Source organism: Phyllostomus hastatus, unplaced genomic scaffold (genome assembly GCF_019186645.2).
Source record: "Phyllostomus hastatus isolate PE091 unplaced genomic scaffold, TTU_PhHast_1.1 phas_scaffold_28, whole genome shotgun sequence".
Classification (NCBI taxonomy): Eukaryota; Metazoa; Chordata; class Mammalia; order Chiroptera; family Phyllostomidae; genus Phyllostomus; species Phyllostomus hastatus.
The window spans coordinates 11,474,052-11,500,665 of record NW_025334022.1 but is presented as its reverse complement, the minus strand read 5'-3'; positions in this window follow the sequence as shown (position 1 = coordinate 11,500,665).

Genomic DNA, 26,614 nt, shown 5'->3' with positions numbered 1-26,614 from the left:
ATTTTAATTTTAAATATTATTTCTCCCCTTTTTATGCCTTCTTCTTATGCCTTATTCTTATTATTTCTCCTCCCTCTATCCTCTCAAAGTCATTTTTCTTTCCTCTAGTCAGCTCATATTATTTTTCTCTTTCTTATAACATTCTTCTTTCTTTCCACCTTTACTAATTGTTTCCTGTTTAGTGTGGATATTGTGGTTATTGCTTTTTTTATTTTATTCTTGTTTGTTCACTATTTTTTAATTTCAAATCTCATAGAGTACTGTCCTCTTGACATACTCCACTTTTCCTTCCTCCTGTTTCTTGCTTATTTGAGCTTGGAATTTTATTTTTTCCCTTTCTTAGCCTAGATTGTATTCCTTACCCTTATTAGATCTCCTCCCTCTAACTTCTAAAAATCGTTTTTTTTTTTACTGTAGACATCTCATATTTTCTTTTCTCTTTCTTATAATATTTTTAGTAGAAATTTTATTTTTAAGTATATTTGATTATGCTGTTACAGTTTTTCCCCCTATATCCCCTCTCCAGCTTCCACCTCCAACCCTCCAGCATCCCCCTACTTAGTTCATGTTCATGGGTTGTATATATAAGTTTTTTTGATTTCTCTGTTTCCTATACCATTCTTAACCTCTCCCCACTTATTTTATGTCTACTAATTGTACTTCATATTCCCTGTACCTCCCCCTCCCCCTCCACACTGAAAACCCTCCATGTGATGTCCATTTCTGTGATTCTGTTCCTGTTCTAGTTATTTGCTTAGCATTTGTTTTCATTGTTTTTTTTTTTAGAGTCCAAAATAATGGTTATAATGGTGTTCACGGAAGTCAGTTAGAACTACAAGGAACTTTATGGAAGCTACAAATAACTGAGATGGAACTACATCAGCATGAAAAGGGAATTAGAAATTATGAATAAGAACAGGGAGGAAATGAATAATACAATATCTGAAATGAATAATTAACTAGAAAATATTAAAAGTAAGCTAGATGAAGTAGAGAACTGAACCTGTGAGGTGGAAGACATGGTAGAAAAAACACCCAGTCAGAGCAACAAAACAAAGCAAAAAAAACCCTAAAAAATAATGAGGATACTTTAAGGGAGCTTCAGGACAACATGAAATGTAATGCCATTTACATCATAGGAATACCAGGAAGGAACAGAAAAAGAGCAAGGGATAAAAAACATGTTTGAAGAAATAATGACAGAAAACTTCCCTAACTTGGTGAGGGAAAATATTATGCAAGTTCGGGAAACACAGAAGGCCCCAATCAAGAGAAACACAAAGAAGCGCACTCCAAGACACATCATAATTAAAATGGCAAAATTTAAAGACAAAGAGAATATTAAAGGCAGCAAGGGAGAAAGAGCTAGTAACATTAAAGGGAGCTCTAGTAAGATTATCAGCTGACTTCTCAACAGAAACATTACAAGCCAGAAAGGATTGGCATGAATTATTCTGAGTAATGACTGAAAGGACCAGCAACCAAGACTACTCTATCCAGCAAGGTTCTCAGTTCAAATGGAAGGCAAAATAAAGAGATTTCCAGACAAAAGAAATCTAAAAGAGTAAAGGGAATGCTTTGAAAAGAAGAAGCAGTCCCTTTTTATGTGGCTCAGTGGATCAAGTGCTGGTCTGCAGACCAAAAGGTCACTGACTCAATTCCAAGTCAGGGCATATGCCTGGGTTGTGGGCCAGGTCCCTGGCTTGGGGCATACAAAAGGCAACCAATTAATATGTCTCTCACACATTGATGTTTATCTCCCTTTCTTTCTCCCTCCTTGCCCCTATCTAAATAAATAAATAAATAAATAACATGTTTTAAAGAAAAGGAAATAGAGAGAGGAACACAGATACAAAAGGTGGGGAAAGTCAATGAACAAGTACATATCAATAATAACCTTAAATGTAAGGTTATTTACATTTAATGTAAATAAAATTTACATTAAATTTTATTTACATGTAAATAAATGTAAATTTATCTATTTACATTTATTAATGTAAATGTAATGAATTTAAATAACTAAATTAAATTCTCCAATCAAAAGGCATAGGGTAGCAGAGTAGATAAGAAAACACGAACCTCACACATGCTGTCTACAAGAGACCCACCTAAAAATAAAAGATCTACACAGGCTGAAAGTGAAGGGGAAAACATATTCCAAGCAAGTGCACATGAAGAAAACACTGGGTTAACAATACTTATATCAACAAAATAGACTTCAAAACAAAGGCCATAGGTGAGGTATTTTGGTCAGCCACGATAGAAGTATAGGTAGGAATGCTTCGCTTCCTCACACAGCCAAAAGAAGGATAACAACCAATTAAAAACAATAGAGGAGCTAGGAAGGTGGTGTCGGAGTAAGGGAGCAGATTCAGCTTCCCTCTGCACATGGGAGAAAATCCTGGCTGATCTACAGATTAGAGGAGCAGTCAACCAACATACTTCAGCATACGTGAAAATAGGGGACCAGGATTGTGGTGGAACCGAAAAACCAGACCCTGAGAGGAGTGCTGCAACACAGTAAGGTCCCAGGGGCTGCAGCCCCAGGCCCAACCCCCATGACTGGATTTGCCACAAAGTCCTTTGGACAGAGCTGGGAAAATTGCTCCCTCCCCAGCCAAACAAGGTCTGAGCGGCACTGGGAGGAACCCAGTTGCTAGCAAACACACAAGGGCTATGAGCAAACTTAGGGGCTGTGGACACCTGTGGGGTTGGGTTGTGCAGAGGGTCCTGATCCCCACAATCACCAGTCTGGCTGGAGAGTTGGGCTGCGGGAGAAGCCAGGCCATTGTATGGAGTGGCAGGCTTGAATAGGAGGAATTTCTCAAGAGGAAGGAGTGAATAGACAGACACTGTTCGGGGAATTCTAAAGTGATCAATCGCTCTGGCCTCCCTGCCACCCAGCCAGGCAGTGACCCCGAGGTTGCACGGAAGGTGTGCTTCTGTGGAGGTCCCTCCACAACTCCATAGTACCCGGGAAGGGTGAGGCAGTCTGGCCGAGGGCGCGCGGGCACGCATGCAGGAGAGCATCCATGCACCCCAGTCAATAGCAGTAACCCTAGGGAAAGGCCTGACTCCCACACCCAGGGCACAGGGCTGAGGAGCCACGATAGCTTCCCAGACAGTATGCATTGCTGACCAAGGAAGAAAAGCCATACCAATAACCCCTCAGCCTACCAAAGCCAGCAAGACCAGAAAAACTGGTTTGGCCACTTTGAAACCAAGAGACTTTTTAATTTTATTCTATTTTTTAATTCTATTTTTAACAATTCCTAATTTTTTAATTTTTATTATTTTTATTCTCTTTTAATTTTTTCCTCTCTTTCCTGCTTTCTTGTTTTATTCCATCCTCCTTTCTTTCCTCCAATTTTATCTCTTCTTCCTTTGTCTGCCTTTTTTGTTTTTTTAATTTTATTTTTAAATACCTACAAGTGAGACAAATTCCTGGATATGTGAAAAGACCAGAGTTGAACCCATAAAAGGGGCACCACAACAGCTGAGACAGTGAGACAAATTTCACTCTGCTATTACAGAGAACCTGCAAGTTATTCCATATTTGTATTATTATTATGTTTCCAATATTATTACATTTTAATAATATTTTTGTATCCCTCTGCTTTCTGTATAATCTGCTTTGCTAGGCTGGTTATATTGTATGACCTGACAGGTTTCCCCTCATATCTCTTTCGTAGTGTATTGCTAACTTACTGTCCTTTAACTCACCTGTGTCCCATTAGCACACTACTCGCGGTTCTGTACTCCCTATTCTTGTTACCAAGATCTCATAGATTCTGTAATATGATTGTCGCTCTAATATTATTGTAAATAATTGCTGGTCCAAACAATTGTAAATACTTCACAACAACCCTCCCAAATCTTAGCCCAGTTCACAGTTTCCAGAACTCTATTATTGTAGGGGTTAATTCTATTCTCTCACACACTACACCTATTTACTATCCTTTACTCTCACCTTACCTCAGAATCTGACCTCCCACAACCTCAGTGCTTTCTAGATCCAACTCACAATCCTTCCTTCCCCAACAAGAGTCTTATTTTCTTTCCATCCTTTCTAAAAATCAGCTAGCTGGGTGGAAGATCACGGTTAACACTATACATAGTCAAAGTATCTTCTATCACTTCTCCACTGGCTGCTACTGTAAATATCATAGAATACTGTCTTTCTGTCTTAAATCATTTTGCCTTCCCCCTCCAACTGATGAAAAAAAAAACAGTAGGTGGAAGCTGTGAACACCAGGATACTCACTGGAAGAGGAAACCCAACAACATAGGAACCGCTAACAGATAACAAGAGAAGAAGGTGAAGGAGGAAGTGGAAACCACACAAACCTCAATCCAGGACCTATCTGGAAATACTACTAGACAGTAGAGACAGGACCCAATACAAACAACTGAACAAGAGCAAGAGAAAATCCTCAAAACATTATACACATGGAAGAACCAGCTTCCACACAACCTTCCCTAACCAGCACACCAAAATGCAAGACGTGGTGGACAGAGTGACCCACATTTAATCAGCTGGTTGGAAGGAACCACCAAAAAAGACCCAACAACAATCAAAACACAAACACAAACACAGAGCCAACTTGAATGACAGCCCAAGACGAGTGAGTTTGGGAGATCAAGGAAACTGCATCACTGAAAATCACTGGTATTCTACCACAGAAGTTCACATCATAAACCCAAGGAGCCAGAACAGATCAATTTAAGAAACAGAGACTAACAAGAAGAGTGTCACAAACAATGGCAAGACAAAGAAACACTTCCCAAATGAAAGGAAAGGAGGAAGCCTCAGAAAGAATGCTAAATGAAATGGAGGCAATTCAACTATCAGATATTCAATTCAAAGCAATGATTGTCAGGAAGCTCAATGAGCTCACAATGAGCTACCAGAAACTAGAGGGAAGCTACAATGAACTCACTGAAAACTATATTAACGTGAAAAAGGGAATAGAAACTATCAACATGGGCAAAGAGGAAATGAAGAATACAATTTCTGAACTGAAGAACACAGTAGAAGGATTGAAAAGCAGGATCGATGAAGCAGAAGATCAGATCAGCGAGCTAGAAGACAAATTAGAAGAAAAGACCCAGAAAGAGCAAGAAAAGGAAAAGAGGCTCAGAAAGAATGAAGAGGGATTAAGAGAAATGCAAGACAATATGAAATGTAATAATATCTGTATAACAGGGATACCAGAAGGAGAAGAAGAAGAGCAAGGGATAGAAAACATATTTGAAAAAGTAATGATGGAAAACTTCCCTAATTTGATGAGAGTAAAAGTCAAAGAAATCCAGGAAACAAAGAGAATCCTAATCAAGAGGAAGACAAAGAGGCTCACCTCAAGACACATCATAATTAAAATGGCAAAATACCAAGACAAAGAGGAAATCTTAAAAGCAACAAGGGAGAAACAGGAAGTAACATAAAAGGGAGCCCCAATAATGCTAACAGCTGACTTCTCAATGGAAACACTCCAAGCCAGAAGACAGTGACAAGAAATATTCCAAGTAATGAAAACCAGAGGTCTGCAACAAAGGCTACTTTAAACAGCAAGACTCTCAATCAAAATAAGCCAAAGAAGAAGCTTCCGAGACAAAAGGAGTCTAAAAGAATACACCCCCACCAAACCAGTACTGCAAGAGATGCTAAAGGGACTACTTTAAGGAAAAGAAGGAAGAGAGAGAGAGAGAGAGAGAGAGAGTGAGAGAGAGGGAGGGAGGGAGGGAGGGAGGGAGAGGGAATCATAGGTATGAAAATGGCAATGAATAAGTACCTACCAGTAATAACCTTAAATGTAAATGGATTAAATCCTCCAGTCAAAAGACATAGAATAGCTGAATGGATAAGAAAGCATGACCCACACATATGTTGCCTACAAGACACCCACCTCAAGAAAAAAGATCTATACAGAGAGAAAGTGAAGGGCTGGAAACAAATTTTCCAAGCACATAAACAGGAGAAAAAAAAAAGCTGGGGTAACAATACTCATATCAGACAAAATAGACTTCCAAAAAAAGGCCATAAAAGAGACCCAGAAGGTCACTTCATAACACTGAAGGGAGGAATCCACCAAGAAAATATAAACATTGTAAATATATATGCACCCAACCTACGAGCACCCAAATAGATAAAGAAAATCTTAGAGGACTTAAAGAAAGATATTGACAGCAACACAATTATAGTAGGGGATTTAACACCACACTGTCAAAAATGGACAGGTCTTCCAAACAAAATATCAACAAAGATATTGTGGCATTGAATAATGCCCTAGAGGAAATGGACTTAACTGATATATATATAGCCCTTCATCCAAAAGAAGCTAAATACACATTTTTTTCAAATGCACATAGAACATTTTTAAAGATAGACCATATGATAGGACACAAAGTAAGCCTCAACAAATTTAAGATAATTGATATTATACCAAGCATTTTCTCTGACCACAAGGGACTGAAACTAGAAACTACCCCCAAGGGAAGAAACCCGAAACACTCAAAATCATGGAGATTGAATACCATGCTATAAAACCATGAATGGGTCAAGAATGAAATAAGGGAAGAAATCAAAAAGTTCATGGAAACAAACTAAAAGGAACTCACAACAACCCAAAACTTATGGGACACAGCCAAGTCAGTCTTGAGAGGGAAGTTCATAGTGATACAGGCCTACATAAAAAAGATAAAAAACATTTCAAACAAACAACCTACCCATATGTCTACAAGAACTCAAGGAAAAACAACAAAGAAAACCAAGAGCAAGCAGAAGGAAGGAAATAACAAAGATCAGAGTAGAATTAAATGACATAGAGACTAAAAGCACAATTCTAAGGATCAATGAATCCAAGAGCTGGTTCTTTGAAAAGATAAACAAAATCAACAAGATTTAAGCAGGCTCATCAAGGAAAAAAGAGAAAGGATCCAAATAAACACAATCAGAAATGAAAGAGGAGAGATTACAACTGATACCACAGAAATAAAAAGGATTGTAAGAAATTACTATGAAGAAATGTATGCCAAGAAATTTGAAAACCTAGGTGAAATGAACAAATTTTTAGAAAAATATAATCTTCCAAAACACAATAAAAAAGAAAAAGAAAGCCTGAACAGACCAATAACAGCAGGTGAAACTGAAGCAGTAATCAAAAAACACCCGACACACAACCGTCCGGGTCTGGATGGTTTCACAGGAGAATTCTACAAAGCATTTAAGGAAGAGCTAATCCCTGTCCTTCACAGACAGACTACTCCAAAAAATCCAGAATGATGGAAGACTCCCAACTCTTTTTATGAAGCCAGCATCATCCTAATCCCAAAACCAGATAAAGACACAACAAAGAAAGAAAACTTCAGGCCAATATCACTGATGAACATTGATGCTAAAATCCTTAACAAAATGTTGGCAAACCTCATCCAAAAATACATTAGAAGGATCATACACCACGACCAAGTGCAATTCATCCCAGGGATGTAAGGATGGTTTAATATTTGCAAATCAGTATATGTAATACATCACATGAACAAAAGCAAAGACAAAAACCACATGATCATATCAATAGATGCAGAAAAAGCATTTGATAAGGTACAGCACCCATTTACAATAAAAACACTCAGCAAAGTGGGAATGGAGGGAGCATTCCTCAACATAATAAAGGCCATATATGAGAGACCTACAGCCAACATCATACTGAATGGGCAAAAACTAAAATATTTTCCACTAAGATCAGGAACAAGACAAGGTTGTCCACTTTCACCACTTTATTCAGTATAGTATTGGAAGTTTTATCCATACCGATCAGACAAGAAAAGGAAATAAAAGGCATCCAAGTTGGAAAGGAGGAAACAAAACTGTCATTGTTTGCAGATGACATGATAGTGCACCTAGAAAATCCTATAGACTCTGCTAAAAAACTGCTTGACATAATGAATGAATTTGGCAAAACTGCGGGATACAAAGTCAATATCCAGAAATCAAAGGTGATTTTGTATATGAAGAATGAAACAGCAGGAAAAGAAGTCAGGAAAAAAATCACATTTGATATAGCAAAAAGAAAAATAAAATACCTAGGAATAAATATAACCATGGAAGTAAAAGACCTGTATACAGAAAACTACACGGCACTGAAGAAAGAAATTAAGGAAGACACAAACAAATGGAAACATATACCATGTTCATGGATTGGAAGAATTAACATCTTCAAAACGTACATAGTACCCCAAGCAATTTACACTTTCAATGCAATACCTATTAAATTACCAATGGCATATTTCACGGACATAGAACAAACATTTCAAAAATTTATATGGAACTGTAAATGACCCCGAATAGCTGCTGAAATTTTGAGAAAGAAAAGCAAAATAGTAGGGATCACGACACCTTATACCAAAACTGTATTACAAGGCCACTGTAATCAAAACAGCCTGGTACTGGCATAAAAACAGGCACATGGAACAATGGAACAGAACAGAGAATGAGAAATAAACCCAAGTCTCTATGGTCAATCAATATTTGACAAAGGGTGCAGAGGCATAAAATGGAGTAAAAACAGTCTCTTCAACAAATGGTGTTGGGAAAACTGGACAGCTACTTGCAACAAAATGAAACTGGAGCACCAACTTACACCAAGCACAACAATAAATTCAAGGTGGATAAAAGACTTAAATATAAGCCATGCCAAGATTAAAGTCCTGGAGGAAAAAATAGGCAGCAAAATCTTAGATATTTCACGCAGCAACATTCTTACTGATACGTATTCCAGAGCAAGGGACATAAAGGAAAAAATAAACAACTGGGATCTCATCAAAATAAAAAGCTTTTGCACAGCTAAAGAAAACAGTATCAAAATAAAAAGAGAACCAATTGTATGGGAAAACATATTTGCCAATGATACCTCAGACAAGGGTTTCATCTCCAAAATATATAAAGAACTTACACAACTCCACTCTAAGAAGACAAGCAACCCAATTAAAAAATTGGCAAAGGACTTGAGCAGATACTTCTCCAAGGAGGACATACAGAAGATCTAAAGACATATGAAACAATGTTCAATATTGCTAGCTATCAGAGAGATGCAAATTAAAACCACAGTGAGATACCACTTCACACCAGTTACAATGGCCATCATAAACAAAGCAACAAACAACAAGTGTTGGAGAGGTTGTGGAGAAAAGGGGACCCTAGTGCACTGTTGGTGGGACTGCAGGCTGGTACAACCACTATGGAAAGCAGTATGGAATTTCCTCAGAAAACTAAAAATGGATCTGCCTTTTGACCCTGCAATTCTACTGCTGGGACTATATCCTAAGAACACTAAAACACCAATCCAAAAGAACCTTTGCACCCCAGTGTTCATAGCAGCACAATTAACAATAGCTTGGTGCTGGAAGCAACCTAGGTACCCATCAGTAAATGAATGGATCAAAAAACTATGGTACATTTACACAATGGAATTCTATGCAGCAGAAAGGAAGAAGGAGCTCCTGCCCTTTGCAACAGCATGGATGGAGCTGGAAAGCATTATGCTAAGTGAAACAAGCCAGGCAGTGAAAGACAAATACCATATGATCTCACCTTTAACTGGAACCTAAACAACAAAACAAAGAAACAAGCAAAATATAACCAAAGACACTGAAATAGGGGACAGACTGACAGTGACCAGAGGGGAGTGAAGAGGGAATTTCAGGGGAGAATGGGAAGGGTTTACAGGAACAAATTTAAAGGACACATGGACAAAAGCTAGGGGGAGGGTGGTAATGGGAGGGAAGTGGGGAGGGTTGGGTGGGTGGGCTGGAATGGGAGTAAAAGGGAGAAAACTGTACTTGAACAATGATTAAAATAAAATTTAAAAAAGAAAAGTATTCTGACTGGCATTTTTTTCTTCTAACACTTAAAATATGTCATTTTACTCTCTCCTGGCCTGTAGGGTTTCTGTTGATAAATTGTGATAGTTTATTGAGGGGTCATTTTTAGGTTAAATCTTTTTTCTTTGTCTGATTTTAGGATTTTCTCTTTATCTTTCATTTTTACAGTTTCCTTTAATGTGTCTTGGAGGAGGTATTTTTCCATTGAGATAGATATATTAGCTTCATGAACTTGGATGTCCAAATTTCTCCCTAGGTTTGGGAAATTCTCATCTTTTTTAAATCCTCATGCAAGTATATGTTTATTGATTTTAGAGAGAGGGGAAGGGAAAAAGAAACAGAGAGACCACAATTCAGAGAGTGAGACATTGATGTAAGAGAAAACCATTAACCAGTTGCTTCCCATACACACCCTGACCAGAGATCAAACCTACAAACTAAACTAAGTATGTGCCCTGACTAGGAATGGAACCCGCATTCTTTTGGTGTTTGGGGTAATGCTTCAACCAACTGAGCTACCTGGCCAGAGCTATTATTTCTTTAAATAAACTTTCTGCCCCAATCCACCATGCCCCCCTTTTGAAATCCCAATTATTTTAATGTTTATACATTTGACAAAGTCCCATAGATCACATAGACCATCTTTGCTCTTTTTCATGCTTACTTGGTTCTCTTGTAATTCAGTTATTTCAAGTTTTCTATCTTTTAGATCCCTTATATCTTAAATTTGGTGTACTTGGCTGTAGATGCTTTCTATTGCATCTCTTTCATTCATTGAATTCTTCAGCTCCAGATCTCTTTTATTATTTCTTGTACTTTCTATTTCTTTGTTAAATGATGTATTATTTTATCAATTTTGTTGAATTGTTTTTCTGTGTTTTCTTGTAGCCTCTGAGTTTGCTCAAAACAGCTATTTTGAATTCATTATTAGCTAGATCACAAAATTCTCTGTAATTGAGTTTGGTTATTAGAAGATTTTTATATTTTGATGGTGACATATTCCCTTGATTCTTCACTTTCATTGGAGATTTGCATTGTTGCTTTCACCTTAGAAGCAGCAGTCACCTCCTATAAACGTTATTAGCTGCCCTCAAGTGGGAAAATTATTTTTGGTCCTTCTTATGTCTTGGTCTTTCTCTGATCTTGTATGGATATATGCCTTCTCATCACTTCTTGCTCTTGTTGTGGAATAATTTTTTCAACTTTTATGTCTTCTCTGTATCTTAACAACTTATCAGACCGGTTGCTGAAAACCTCTCTTTTGTTTCTTAGAAGATGGCACTGTAGCTTATGTTTGTGATTCCCTGTCCCCACCCCTGCCCAGAGACCCTGGTCTGTTTTGAGAGCACTGTGTTTACCAGAGCACAATCTCACTGCTGCACTTGGGAGTGCACACTAGGAGCTGACTGCAGAGTGAGTGAGATGTGGGTTTAGTGCTCACAATGTTAGGAGTGCCTATGGGCCCAGTGAGGGGATCCTCCAATGAAGTTCCCCCAGAGGCTTGTGGGGTTTCTGCTGCAGCCCCATGTGCAGTCAAGTACCACATCCTTTTAATTCCCTGTGATATTTTTACCCACCTCTTTCCCAATGTCCTCTCCTGGCCCCAGTCATGGAGTTCCTGCATCAGTATTCTGGGTTCTGCTGGAGAGAGAAAAAGTTCCTTTTTTTGGCTACCCCAGTTACTCAGTTGCTGATCTTGTTTTCCCCCATGGGAGAGCTCACCACCAGCTATTTCAGTCTCATGCTGTTTTAGCTTGAGGGATAGGTAACAGTGGCAAAGTTCCTCTTACCCTCTTCAATACATTCAAACACATTTTTTGTTCTGGTGTTTATGTGGAGTTTCCCCTGAGGAATGCTAGACTTCTACAAAGTCTCTCACATCTGTGAATGACTGCTTAAGTTACCACTTTCCATGTTTGGTGGCTGAGAGGGATTAGAGAAAATTCCTAGGCGGCTGCTGATTCCAAAGCCTATACAGAGGTCTATCTGCCTATTGCCAGATGCACAGGTGGGCAAGATTCCCCCTGGATGCACAGAGGCACTTTTGTTAGTAGATGGGTGCCTAACTAAGTTGTTTAAAAAGTGGACCAAAAGGAAGGACATCTTATGCTATCACAATACTGATGCTTCTACAAGTATTCATTCTTTGAAATTCCTGAAAATATGCCCATTAAAATTATAGCATAATTAATTGAATTAATCTTTAGCTGATATATTTTAAATTTTTCAAACTTCATTATCAATATTTCATCAATAACACATTATGAATTTTCTTTCATAAAGTACATGCTAGCATATATTTTCACCAACAGTGAATATATCACGATATCTAATTTATCATGCTTGGATAAGCACAAATCATTATAAACCATTTCTAAATAGCTAAAGCTACAAAAATACAGAGAGAAGTACATAACAGACATTAGTGTGCTCATCCAATTTATAACATATTGCTATTTAATCATATCTGCTTTAGAGTATAAAAATTATGTTACAGGCATGCCTGCATTTATGTCACTTTCCTTTCACTCCACTCTCTTCCCAGAGGCAACCACACTTTAAGGCTGATGTGCCTGTCTGTTTTTATAATTTTACTAGATATTTTATGTTCATAAAAGCATAAAACATTACTTTTAGAGATTTAATAACTGTAGAGGATGGTACTATAATAAATATATGACTTTGAAACATACTTTTCTTGCATTTTATGCCTTGATACTCGTCCATATTGATCTTATTGGTTATTCATTTCACCTGAAGTATAGTGTTCCATTGTATAAATGCACCACAATTCATTTTTGTTTCCCTATTGATGAAAATGCATGGTTTTAAAAAATATTTGTTTATATTGTTGTTACTATTTTTATTACACACACACACACACACACACACACACACACATGAATGCTGGAGTGAATGAATATTCTTGTTCCTACCTCTTTCCCTCCTTCTGCCCACAGATACTTAGGTATTGTATCAATTCTATTTGGCCAAAAGTTTCTCAGATCTTCCTTTATATTAACAGTCATCCAAGGTATGTGTCAAACACACAGAATCCTAGGCCCATGTCCTCAAGGTTCTAATTCATCAGGCCAGAAACTTGTATTTTTCAGTAGTGCCTTGAGCAATTCTGAAGATGAGGAAAAGTCTGAGAAGCTCTTTGATCAGTTAAAAAGAAATCATCTCATTAAACAGTTCATTTACTTTTCATTAATTTCTAGTGCAACTTAACATCAGCATTTTTATACATTAGGGTTTTTTTAAATGATTGGATTAAAAATTAAAAATGCAAGCATGAATAATGTAACAACTTAACAAATCTGATAAACATCCCTATTGATTTTCACTTTGCAAATACAGACTTGAAGGACACCTTTAGTAACACAAGGAAAAAATAAGAGACTTGTTTAGAATCATAAATAGTTTCCAAGCAGAACATTTCTTATAGAAGAAACTATTGTTCACCAACCTAGTCTATTATGTGATAGAATCATTTTAATGATGAAAATTTTATTACTATTCTTTTTATGGCCATTAAAGATTTTTTGTTGCATTTATTTCAAATCAAAACATTTTTGTATGATAACACAAGTCACAAAACAATGGTGATTGATATAATTACTGGTGCTTTAAAATATGTAACAGTTAATGTAACATATCCAGACCCTAGCTTGGTTATATTTTCTTAAAGAAAAGATTCTGTTCTTCCCCAATGAAAGACAATTCATTTTGATAATATCAGGAATAAGTATTTAATTTTTTCAAATTGAGGCATAAACATATGTGAGTGCAGTAGTTTTCCTAAATCTTAAAGACAATACAAAAGATTGTCAGCATTATTTATATCTCCAACATACAAAATCACACATAAATTATATACATACATAGAAGTGTCTCATTCTTTTGAATGTCAGCATAGCATTCCACTGTACTGGTGTACAAAAAGCTGTTTAATGACAAGTGTGGTTGATACCTCACTTAGAAGATTGCCTCTCCCCCAAAAACACCAATGTCGGTCCTGTTGAGAAACACTGAGAGTTTGGATTCTTAGCAAAATTTCACAATCATCAAATTACTCCCATGAAGTAACATGAATGGCATTTGTCTTTCAGAACCATTGTGAAAATTTGACTCCCATATGTAGTGTATTACAGTGCCTGGTTGCCCACACTTTCACCAACAGTTATTTTATTTTATTTTTTAATTTCAGTTTTCAAATAAATTTGTATTAGTTTTAGGTGTGCAGCATAGTGGTTAGACATCCATATAATTTACAAAGTGTTAACCCTGGTATTTCAAGTATCCACTTGGCACCATACAGAGGTGTTACAATATTATTGACTATATTCCCTATGCTATACTTTACATCTCTGTGACTGTTTTGTAACCACCAATTTGTTCCTCTTGATCTATTCACCTTTTTCACCTAGCCCCCCCAAACTCTCCCCCTCTGGCAATCATCAATCTGTTCTCCATATCTGTGAGTCCATTTCTGTTTTGTTTGTTTTGTTCTTTGTGCTCGCTTTAGAAGTTAAATTCTGCATACAAGTGAAATGATGTGGCATTTGTGTTTCTCTGACTTATTTTACTGAGCCTAAAATCCTCTAGGTCGATCCTTGCTGTTGCAAATGGTAATATTTCCTTCTTTTTACGGCCGAGTAATATTCTATTGTATATATGTACCACCACATTTTTATGCACTCATGTATTGATGAACACTAGGGTTGCTTTCATATCTTGGCTATTGTAAATAGTGGTGCAATTAACACAGGGATGCATATATTTTCAAATTTGTGTTCAGGTTTCTTTGGATATATACCCAGAAGTGAAATTGCTGGGTCATAAGGCAGTTTCTTTTTTATTTTTTTGAGAACCTCCATACTGTTTTCAATAGTAGCTTCACCAATCTGCATTCCCACCAACAGTCCACAAGGTTTCCCTTTTCTCATCATCCTAGCCAACACTTGTTTGTTGATATATTGATGAAAGATATTCTGATGGGCACCAGATGATATCTTGTTGTGGTTTTAATGTGCATTTCTCTGATGTTAAGTGATGTTAAGCATTTTTTCATATGTCTATTCGCCATCTGCATGTCCTCTTTGGAGATATGTCTATTCAGGTTCTCTGTCCACTTTTAAATTATTCTTTGGGGGGTGTTCAATTGCATGAGTTCTTTATAAATTTTAGATATTAACCCCTTATCAGATGCATCATTGGTGAATATCTTCTCTAATTCAGTAGGTTGTCTTTACATTTTGTTGATGGTTTTCTTTGTTGTGCAAAGCTTTTTAATTTTTTATGATTTAAAATTAAATCTATTAAGTGATATTTGTGCAAAAGCTTTTTAGTTGGATGTAGTCCCATTTGTTTATTTTCAGTTGTTTTCCTTGTCCAAGGACAGATATCAGAGAACATATTGCTAAGAGAAATCACCAACATTTATTTTAATTACAATATGACAAACATGTGTATCAAGTCTGTCCAGAAGGTATCTAGCCACATAACATGAAAAATAAAGACATTTACAAGATACAAGAAAGACTATACATAGGACAATGACACATCAGTCCCCTGCAAAGCAGGCAACTTGGGACCCCACACAGTTCTCCCAGTCGCCATCAGCTGCCCCATCATTATTTTCCATATTTTCCTGAATCTCATTGATGGTCTGAAATCTCTTCCTTTTCAGGAATCTTTGGAAGCCGCGTCACCTGGGTGATTTGGTGTTTCTCCAAAGAGTTCTGCATAAAACATGATGCATCAGTGAGTGTGCTGTCATAATGAAGCTGCCAATCACCAGTTGCCTATAGATGTGAATAGTTTCTGTGGAGGAATGTTCAAGCTTAAAGCAAAATTTGACACAGATTTATTGCTCAGTCATTTTGAATGGGACAGCCACACAGTACACATGTTCACTCAACAGTGTCTACCATCCCCATTGACTAGTACAGTGAAGTTGTCATTGTTCATGCTTGTACATTCCAGTCAACTCTCCTATGCTGTCAGGTTACGTCAATGTCACACAAACTTCTCTGACTATATTAACAATAGCTGAACTTCTTCCAGACAGGCCTCATACATCAGCAAAGCACAGACAATAATTTTACAGACACTAAGTTACCCATTACCCAGATTTACTACCCTCTGATATTTAGCATTCTTCCTTGTAGTTCTACACTAACTGCATCACAGTAAAATACTAGGTGGGCAAATGACATGCCTTAGATTAACAGAGAACAAGGAAGTTCCTGCTAATGGTGGAATTGAGGTTGTCAATGAATCTTCAAAAATAAGGTGACATTGTGGTTTTAATTTGCATGTCTCTGATAACTACTGATATTGAGCATCTTTTCATGTGTCTCTGGATCCTCTGTGTGTAAACAAAACAGTAAGCAACGAGTGTTGGAGAGGTTATAGAGAAAAGGGGACCCTAGTGCATTGTTGGTTGGATTGCAGACTAGTACAACCACTATGCAAAACAGTATGGAATTTCCTCAGAGAACTAAAAATGGATCTGCCTTCTGACCCTGCAATTCCACTGCTAGGATTATATCCTAAGAACCCTGAAACACCAATCCAAAAGAACCTATGTGCCCCAATATTCACAGCAGCACAATTTACAATAGCTAAGTCCTGGAAGCAACCTAGGTGCCCATCAGTAAATGAATGGATCAAAAAACTATGGTACATTTACACAATGGAATTCTATGCAGCAGAAAGAAGTAGCTCCTACCCTTCGTGACAGCATGGATGGAGCTGGAAAGCATCATGCTAAGCAAAATAAGCCAGGCAGTGAAAGACAAATACCATATGATCTCACCTTTAACAGGAACCTAAACAACAAAACAAAGAAACAAGCAAAATATAGCCAAAGACACTGAAATAGAGAACAGGCTGACAGTGACCAGAGGAGAGAGGAGAGAGAATTTCAGGGGAATTTAAGGAGAGAATGGGAAGGGTTTACAGGAACAAATATAAAGGACACATGGACAAAAACTAGGGGGGATAGAAATGGGAGGGAGGTGGGGAGGAATGGGTGGGTGGGCTGGGATGGGAGTAAATGACAGAAAACTGTACTTGAATAACTATTAAAATAAAATTTAAAAAAAATGAGGTGCCGGTTTAGCTAAGAAAAGATAAGTAGTCAAAGAAAGATCTTCAGGGGGAATTGTGATCCATGGTAAAGAAAAGAGAATGTGCAAAGGTATGCTTGCTGGTTATGGTGGATAATAGAGGGTTGCCTCAATATACTTGTGTTGATAAGATGGGAAATATGGAGAAATAGGACCAGTCAAGTCCCTGAGAGCTTTTAACACTTTGGCCATGATATCAGTGTGATACCCTACAGGTCAGTTGTTGCCAAATGTGGCTAAGCATCAGAACCTCCGTGTTTTTTTTTATATTTTATTTATTTATTTTTAGAGAAAGGAGAAGGGAGGAATAAAGAGGAGGAGAAAAACATCAATGTGTGGTTGCCTCTCATGTCCCCACTACTGGGGACCTGGCCTGCAACCCAGGCATGTGACCTGACTGGGAATTGAACTAGCAACCCTTTGGGTCACAATCTGGTGCTCAGTACACTGAGCCACACCAGCCAGGGCACCTCTGTGTTTTTGTTTGTTTTCTTTTTTGTTTAGTTTTTGGTGTTGAGAGTATATAAAGAGAACCAATGTCAAGATATATGCTGGAATCCTCCAAGGTAACTTCTTAACATACCATTAGGCCTGGATAGTCCATGGCTTGCAGTTTTCATCTTGAGATGATTGACTGTCTCTTTCAAACTTAGGATCCTAATGTGAGAGGCTCTACAAGTTTTACCTGAAATCCTCACAGATATATGTTGATGAAGATGCACACCATCAGTAGTAGGACATTCCCACTCACTCTGTAAAGTACAAATCTTTAGCTAAACTCTTAATCTCTCAGAAATGTGGGGTATCAGATCTGTACATGGCAGAGTCCATCAGCATTAGTTTTCATGACCACCACCCCAATCCAGATGTAGGCCATCACCAGCGTCCTAGAAGACTCCTTTCATGTTTCCTCCTCCCTGCCATTACTACCATTGCCTCTACTCAAAGTTCACTACTATTCTAATTGCTAATGTCATAGATTAATTTTGCCTGTGTTTTATCTTTGCAAAAATAAATCATACAGTGTGAACTCTTCTGTGTCTGGCTTATTTATGCTTGTTAGAGTTATTCAAGCTATCACATTTTGTAATAGTTTATTTTCATTGCTCTGCAGTATTCCATTGCTTGACTTTACCAAAATTCTTATGTTCTTGTTGATGGGCCTTTGCTTGTTTCAGACTTGAGTTATTATGAATGATGCTGCTATAAATATTTTTCTACATATGTTTTTGGTGCACACACAAATTAATTATTGTTTAGTACATGTTCATGGGTGCAATTTATAGGCTATCAGGATTGTGCAACTTCAGCCTTAATAGATACTGCTTAACAGTCTTTCAAAGCAGTTTCTACCCTTACCAGCAGTGTAGATATTTCCAAATAGTCCACATCTCCACCAACAGTTGGTATCATTAGTTAGTTTTAATATCAATCATTCCAGATTACATTGCACTATGGTTTTATTTTGCATTTTCCCAATGAATGAAGATGTTGAGCAGCATTTTATATACTAAATAGCCATTCAGATAAAGTGAGATTACTGTATATTTTTTCTCACAGCATATGCAATACTGCTCAATTTGGCATATATATATATATATATATATATATATATATATATATATATATATGCCAAATACATATATATACATACATATATACATATATACATACATATATATATACAAATACATATATGTATATATATATATAATTTATGTTTCTGTGCATTTACATGGATGTGTAGAAACTATGAACCTGATTATTAGTAGTGGCAATATTGACTGTGCTCTATTGCAGACATATTTCTTAACTGCCTCACTTATATGAATTCATTTAATCCTTATAAAAAAACTTCATAGGGTACATTTTTTTTCAAGCCAATGAAGAAACCAAAGTGCAGGAATACTAATATCACACTTACTTATTATACTGGTTATAAATGGTTAGTGAGAACCTTGATCATTTGCCTTTTCTTCTTTATCCTTCATCAAAATATAGACTATTAGCAGCACCCCAGAAGACTCCTTCCACATGTAAATGGGTGAATATGTTATCTTCACAGTTGTAACTAAAATTCCTCTTAGGAATGGTGTAGCAAGCAAATAATATGGCATTAATCCTTTGCATTCTGGGCCTTTGTATATTCCATGGGTCATAAAAGTGTCATCTAACACTAGTGCAGAAATAATGGTCCTGGGTCATTTAGTAAAGTATTTAGAAAACAGCAAAGTTATATACTACATACCCAAAGAATAGTTCCATTTAATTTACATTATTGCACATGTAATATATACATACGTGCATCTGTGGGCATATATAGAAAAATAATGCGGGAGGGGGGCTAAGATGGCGTCGGAGTAGGAAGGAGCAGATTCAGCTTCCCTCTGCTCAGGGGAGAAAATCCTGACCAATCTATGGAGTAGAGAAGCAAGCAACCAACATACTTCAGCATTTGTGAAAAGAGGGGACCAAGGATTGTGGCAGAATCAAAAAACAGGACCCTAAGAAGAGTGCTGCAACAAGGTAGGGTCCCGCGGACCAGCGTGTGGTCCGGGGGCTGCAGCCCCAGGCCCAGGGCCCACTGCTGGGTTTGCCACAGAGTCCTTGGGAGAGAGCCAGGACAACTGCTCCCTCCCCAGCCAAACAAGATCTGAGCGGCACTGGGAGGAATCCAGGTGCTAGCAAACACACAAGGGCTGTGAGCACCTTTGGAGGCTGTGGACACCTGAGAGGCTGGGTCGAGCAGCAGGTCTGGACCCCCACAGTCACCGATCTGGCTGGAGAGTTTGGTGATCTGGCTGGAGAGTTTGGCGGGGAGAAGCCAGGCCACTGTGGGGAGCGGCAGGCATGAACAGGAGGAATTTCTCAAGAGGAAGGAGTGAATTTGTCACAGGTGTGCACAGGTGTGCACAGGTAACCAGGTTCTTAGTGATCGAGGACAAAGAATTGAACCGAACACACAAAGTTTATAGCATAAAGAAAGAGGGGAGGTTTATTAAGTGATAGTACACACCACAGGACACGGGAGTGAGCCAGCTCTGAGCAGAGGAAAAAAAAAGGGCACGTGGGCTGGGGGATTCTATTCTTATAGGGCAGGAGCCCCTTCGCTAGTCTTTGGCGGGCTTTTCCTGTGCAGGTACAAGGAGTTTGATTTCAAAGCTACTGCGCATGTGTGGTTTCCCATGATTTTCTTGATTGGCTACTGGAGAAGGGAGTCCCACAATGTTATTTCATTATAATGATATTATAATGAATCAGGGGTAGCGCGCAGGCGCATTCTATGATTCAGAGTTGTCCCAGAAAACAGGAACAACCCATCTTAGGGGGGTCTTTGTCATGTATAGGTGTTTTCTACCTCAGCCCTGCGGGGGCCTTGGGAGCTTCCTTCCTGACTACCTCCTGCCTCAACTTCCCCCTGAGAGACATGGTTCTCAAAAATCTTTTTGGGGTTGTTGAAGGATGAAGATCCGTCTTCCATAGCTGCTTCAGGCTTAGATTGGACAGTAGACCCTGCCTATTGAGAACCACGGAACTCTCGCCCTATTCTATCTAGAGGTTGAAGAGGAATTCCTGAGGCCACCGCAGATGCTGTATGTTGGTCAGCTTCGACATCGTTCTCAGGGATTGGTTGGAAACCTTGGAGCGTCATCAGTTTGACGTGGAACTGCTTAAGTCTAGAAGAAACAAATTTAACAAGTAAATTAAATAAGCAAGGTCCTAAAAGTAGTAAAACCAGCAGTGTTATTAAGGGCCCTAAGAAGGGTAATAACCATGTTAAGCCAGGGAACCAGGAGGTCAGGGCTTCCTTAATCCCTTGGCCCTGTTGATTATACTTATATAGCCATTCTGCCTGTTCATAAATTTTCTTTATGTTAGTTTCGATCATTCCAGAGTTATTTACATAGGTGCAGCAGGTTTTATTGATAACAGCACATACCCCTCCTTGTTCTGCTAGAAGATAGTCAAGGGCAAGGCGGTTATCCATGACTACATTTGCCAATGAGTCTACTGATCTTGAGAGTCCAGCTAGAGTACCAGCAGTATCTTTGGAGATTTCTTCTATAATCTTAGTGAGTTCCCTTAGAGTGGCCTCATGATAGGCGAAGCCTCCCCAGGGGGCTGCAGCGGCTATAGTGGCAGCAGCTCCAGCCACTACTAGACCAAAAGCTCGTTTTTTTCTGCTGAGAGATGGACTCCCAGGACCCATAGTTATATTTATAATGGTAAGGTCTTGGGGTGCCAAGGTCCCTAAGGTACAGTCACCCCCATGTTTAGAGTTGCTGAGATGAGTATAAGCAATAGCTTCTTGAAGTTCTGAATGATCCATTAGCCAGTTATTGGGAGTCCCACATAGCCAGACGAGCCCCGGGGGTGCTGTAATAACTGTGGCATTAGTGGAGTTATATTTGTTAAGGAGGGCATATGGCAAGGGGGAAAGGCAGTCCTTAAAAGGGCCTAAGTTATTTCCTTGATCTTTCCCCCCCTGCAGGAGGTGGTAGAAATTTTGCTAATACTCCTTGAAGAGATTGGTTTAATTTCCAAGTAACACATTTAGAAGTATTGTTTGTATCTGCATTGTGAGTTTTGTCAAAGCAACAATGGGTACTATTAGGAATACAGTTAGAATCATAATTCGGGTAGCATACTATATGTGACCAATTTAAAGGTTTGAAAATTTCTTCCTCAGAAAGATTCTCTAGAAAGCTGGAACTTGAAAGAGAAGCCAGGGCTTTAAATGGGTCAATGGCCCTTGTATGAGTATTATTATAACATGGGGTACATCCCATCGTACTGTTGCACTTAAGAGAGGTGCTGGAGTAGTTAAATGGCTTTAATTCTAGTGGGGTCATACGGAAACACAAAGGAGGATTTCTCTCCCATGTGACTCTTAAAGAAAAAGGGGAACGCGTGTAATTGGCAGAGGAATTCAAAGCACTGATTAAAGATTCATTAGCTATTGGGTAGGCTTTTATGAGTATTATATCTGGAAGGAGTTTCCGGGTTAGGATGACATATCCAACATTGGGCCAGGTTTTCTCCTGCTGCTAAGGTTCGAGAAGCATTCACTAGAAAATTTTCATCCCATTCCGTTACACAGGGTGCAGGCGAGTAGAGAATGGTTAATAGAAACAACAAAGACATTTTCATTTTAGACAATCCACCCAGATACAATTCCACCCAGAAGGAAGTGAGCAAGCCTTTATATGAAGCAGAGGACCAGTACGAATAGGAAGTTTTCAAGAAGTGCAACTATCCAAAACAATGGTGATCTTAGTGCACTGTTATTGGTTATTACTTATCTTTTTAGGGCTTCCTCCTTTTGAACAGGAACCTGAGGTCCTCCAGTGGCTCGCAGGTATAGTCTGGGCTTTGGGTCTCCAGCCGGTCCTGAGTCAGATTGGGATCCGTGGGGGCTAGTTTTACCCTGGAAATATGAACCCAACTATCGACCCCTAAGAGTTTCACAGCCATAGGGGTACTCAGGGCTACCTGGTAAGGCCCTTTCCATTTAGGGTTGAGTTGGTCTGCTGGTGATCCCTCCCTCCAGGTTTTAAGGAGTACCCAGTCTCCCGGAGATAGGGCAGTTTGAAAATTCCCTTTTGGGGCTGGTAAAACTTTATTTCCATATTCCTGTAAAGCTTTCTGCACTTGTCCTAAGTTTATTATATACTTAATTGCTTGATGGGTTTCTGTATCAAATATTAGATCTAGAGTCAAAAAGGGCCGGGCGTACAACATTTCAAATGGACTGAGTTTAGTATTGGCCTTAGGGGAGCCCCTAATTCTCATGAGGGCTATAGGCAGTAACTTAGCCCAGTTTTCAGAAGTCTCTTGACAAAGTTTTGCTAATGTCCTTTTTAAAGTTTGATTTGCTCGTTCTACCTTTCCAGAGGACTGTGGTCTCCAAGCAGAATGAAGATAATATTTTATGCCTAGAGCTTCAGAAACTGCTTGAGTGATTTTAGAAGTGAAGGATGGCCCATTATCACTTTGTAGGGATCGTGGAAGACCAAACCTAGGTATTATTTCCTTTAAGAGAGCCTTTACTACTTCTGTGGCCTTCTCTGTCCTTGTCGGAAAGGCCTCAATCCATCCAGTAAAGGTATCTACCAGGACTAGTAAGTATTTGTATCCTTTACAAGGAGGCATTTTGGTAAAATCAATCTGCCAGTCCTCTCCAGGATAAGTCCCTCTTCGCTGAATAGGTTCTATCAGCGGGGGGCAGGGATGGCTTTTGCCCAGGGTTGTTATAGGCACAAAGAGTACAAGCCTGGCAAATATTCTTTATGGTAGTAGCTATTCCCCTACCTATGAATAATTTGTTAACCATTGTCATTGTAGCATCCCTCCCAATGTGGAAGGAGTCATGCAAAGCTTTTAAGAACTTCCACTGGGAGGCTTGAGGAAGGAAGAGCCTCCGGCCAATATATATCCAGGGTCCTTCATGGACACCTCCTTGCTCCAAAGCCCAAGATATTTCCTCAGATGTATAGTTGGGCTTGATATCTGAGACATTTACAGGGGGGAATAAAGCCATTTGTCTATCAGTCCCTAGCGCTGCTTTCTTTGCTTCTTGGTCTGCTCTCCTATTTCCCTGAGAGATATGGGACATATCCTTTTGGTGGCCTTTGCAATGCATAACTGCCACTTGCTTAGGGAGCCTAACTGCTTCCAATAAATTTAAAATTTCTGGTCCATGTTTAATAGGGGAATTCTTAGCGGTGAGGAGCCCTCTTTCTTTCCATATGGCAGCATGAGCATGCAGAACAAGGAAGGCATATTTGGAGTCTGTATATATATTGACCCTTCTTCCTTGTCCTAGAATGAGAGCTCGGGTGAGGGCTATAATTTCAGCCTTTTGGGCCGAGGTTGAGGGTGGAAGGGGTTGTGCCTCAATGGTGTTATATAAACTAACTACTGCATATCCTGCTTTTCGCTGCCCATTCTGTACAAAGCTGCTCCCATCAGTGAACCACTCATCATCAGGGTTTTCTAAGGGCTGGTCTAATAAGTCAGTCCTGCTCGATTGAGTAAGACTAATAACGTCTGAGCAGGAATGGATCAAATCTGGGGATGATTCTGTAGGCATTAAGGAGGCTGGATTTAGGGTGTTACAGGTCTTTATAGTTACTTCAGGATTGTCTAGAAGAAGGGCCTGATATTTGGTCAGTCTATTTCCTGTTAGCCAGAGGTGCCCTTTCATTTCTAACACCCCTTGTACCTGATGTGGAGTTAAGACTTCTAACTTCTGCCCAAGAGTTAGTTTACTAGCTTCCTCGGTTAGCATGGCTGTGGCTGCAACTGCTCTTAGACACGGAGGCCACCCAGCTGCTACAGTATCCAGTTTTTTTGAGAAATATGCACCTGGTTGAGGCTCATTCCCTAGTCGTTGGACTAAGACCCCTAAAGCTATCCCTTGCTTCTCTGCTATGTATAGGGAGAAAGGCTTGTTTAAGTTGGGGATGCCTAAGGCTGGGGCTTCGACTAGAGCCTGCTTGATTTTATTAAAAGCCTGCTCACATTCTTTTTCCCATATAATGGGTTCAGTGTCTGGCCCCTTAGTAGCTTCATACAGAGGTTTGGCGATTAGCCCAAAGTTGGGGATCCAAATCCTACAGAACCCTGCCATTCCTAAAAAGGAGCGAAGCTGCTGTTTAGTAGCAGGTGGAGTTAATTCAGTAATGGCTTTAATTCTCTCCTGTGATAATTGCCTACATCCAGGAGTCAAAATATACCCTAAGTAATTTACTTTTTGTTTGGTAATCTGAGCCTTTTTCTTTGATACCCGATATCCTCTTTCAGCTAGGAAATTCAGAGTCTGGATGGTATTTTGATCAGAAGCCTCCTTGGAGGGGCTGCAGATTAGTATATCATCTACATATTGTAAAATGGCCCCTCCTTGTAGCTGTAAATCTCTAAGATCCTTTTGTAATACCCTAGCAAAGAGATGGGGACTGTCCCTAAACCCTTGTGGCAATACAGTCCAAGTATATTGCTGATGTATCATTGTCTTTGGATCAGTCCACTCAAAAGCAAATAAATACTGAGAGTCAGAATGCAAAGGGATGCAGAAGAAGGCATCTTTTAGATCTAATACTGAATACCACTGAGCATCATCTGGTATCTGCGAGAGCAAGGTGTAAGGGTTAGCTACTATTGGATGTAAAGGGACTACTGCTTCATTGACTAACCTTAGGTCCTGGACTAGCCTGTATTCTCCTGTAGGTTTCATCACTGGTAAAATGGGAGTGTTGCAAGGAGACTGACAAGGGACTATGAGCCCATGTTGTATAAATTTAGTTATGATGGGCTGTAACCCCTCCAAAGCTTCTTGTTTAATAGGATATTGCTTCCTGTGAGGGTAATCTGACCTGGGTTTTAACTGGATTTTAACCGGTAATGCAGTCTTTGCTCTTCCAGGAACCCCTGACTCCCAAACTAGTGGGTTTACTGCATCCAGAACTGAACTTGGGATTTCTTCCTGATTTCGAATACTACTGATTATCATCACCTTACTTAACTCAAATGGCACTTCAGGGAACAACAAGATGGTTCCCATCCGAGCTAAAAGGTCCCGGCCTAACAGAGGAATAGGGCACTGAGGAACAATTAAAAAGGAGTGTTTGAATATTCGACTCTCAAATTGGCAAGTGATAGGGAATGTATAAAAAATATGCCTTAGGATTTCCTTCGACCCCCATTACCTTAACTGATTTGGAGGAAAGAGGTCCAGAGTAAGAGTTAAGGACAGAGTAAGTGGCCCCTGTATCAACAAGAAAGTCTATTTTCTTACCTGCCACATCTAGAGTTACCTGGGGCTCCTCGGTAGAGATGGGAATATGAGTATTCCCTGGGGCCGACCTGTTCCCCGGGCACCTTCAGTCCTCAAGAGTAGCCATGGCCTTGGGAGATGACCCCTTTCCACTATGGGAACGGGGGGCAGTCTACCTTCCAGTGCCAGGGATCAGAACTGAAGTTCTTGCATAGAGGACAGGGCCTCGGAGGTGGCTGAGTGCAGTTCTTTGACCAGTGTCCAGGGCGTTTGCACTTATAACAGGTCTGATCCTTTTGCCCCTGATTCCTTTGAGGCCTCCCCGAGCTCCCCTGATGGGGCTGGTTTCCGCCAATGGCACTACTAAAGGCTAGTGCAAGGAGCTCTGCTTGCCTCTCCCTTTCCTTCTTTCCCTGTTTTCTTTCCTCCAAATCCCTATTGTTAAAGACTGAAAAGGCTGTATCCATGAGCTGATCTAAGGGGGTCTGCGGGCCCATTTGTAATTTCTGAAGCTTCCTGCGAATATCAGGGGCAGATTGAATTATAAAATGCTGCCCTATCAAGATTCGACCCTCCGGGGATGAAGGGTCCAAGTTTGTATATTTTTTGGAAGGCTTCTACTAGTCTGTTTCTGAAGAGAGCTGGGTTTTCTTCCTTGCCCTGAAAGATTTCCCTAACCTTTTCATAATTCACAGGTTTCTTGATGCAGTTTCTCATTCCTGCCAGTAAGCAATCTATCATTGCATCCCTACTCCGGATCCCTGCCTGAATATTGTATTCCCAGTTAGGTTCCTGGTCCGCGACAGCTTGGGCAGCTGGCTGGTTA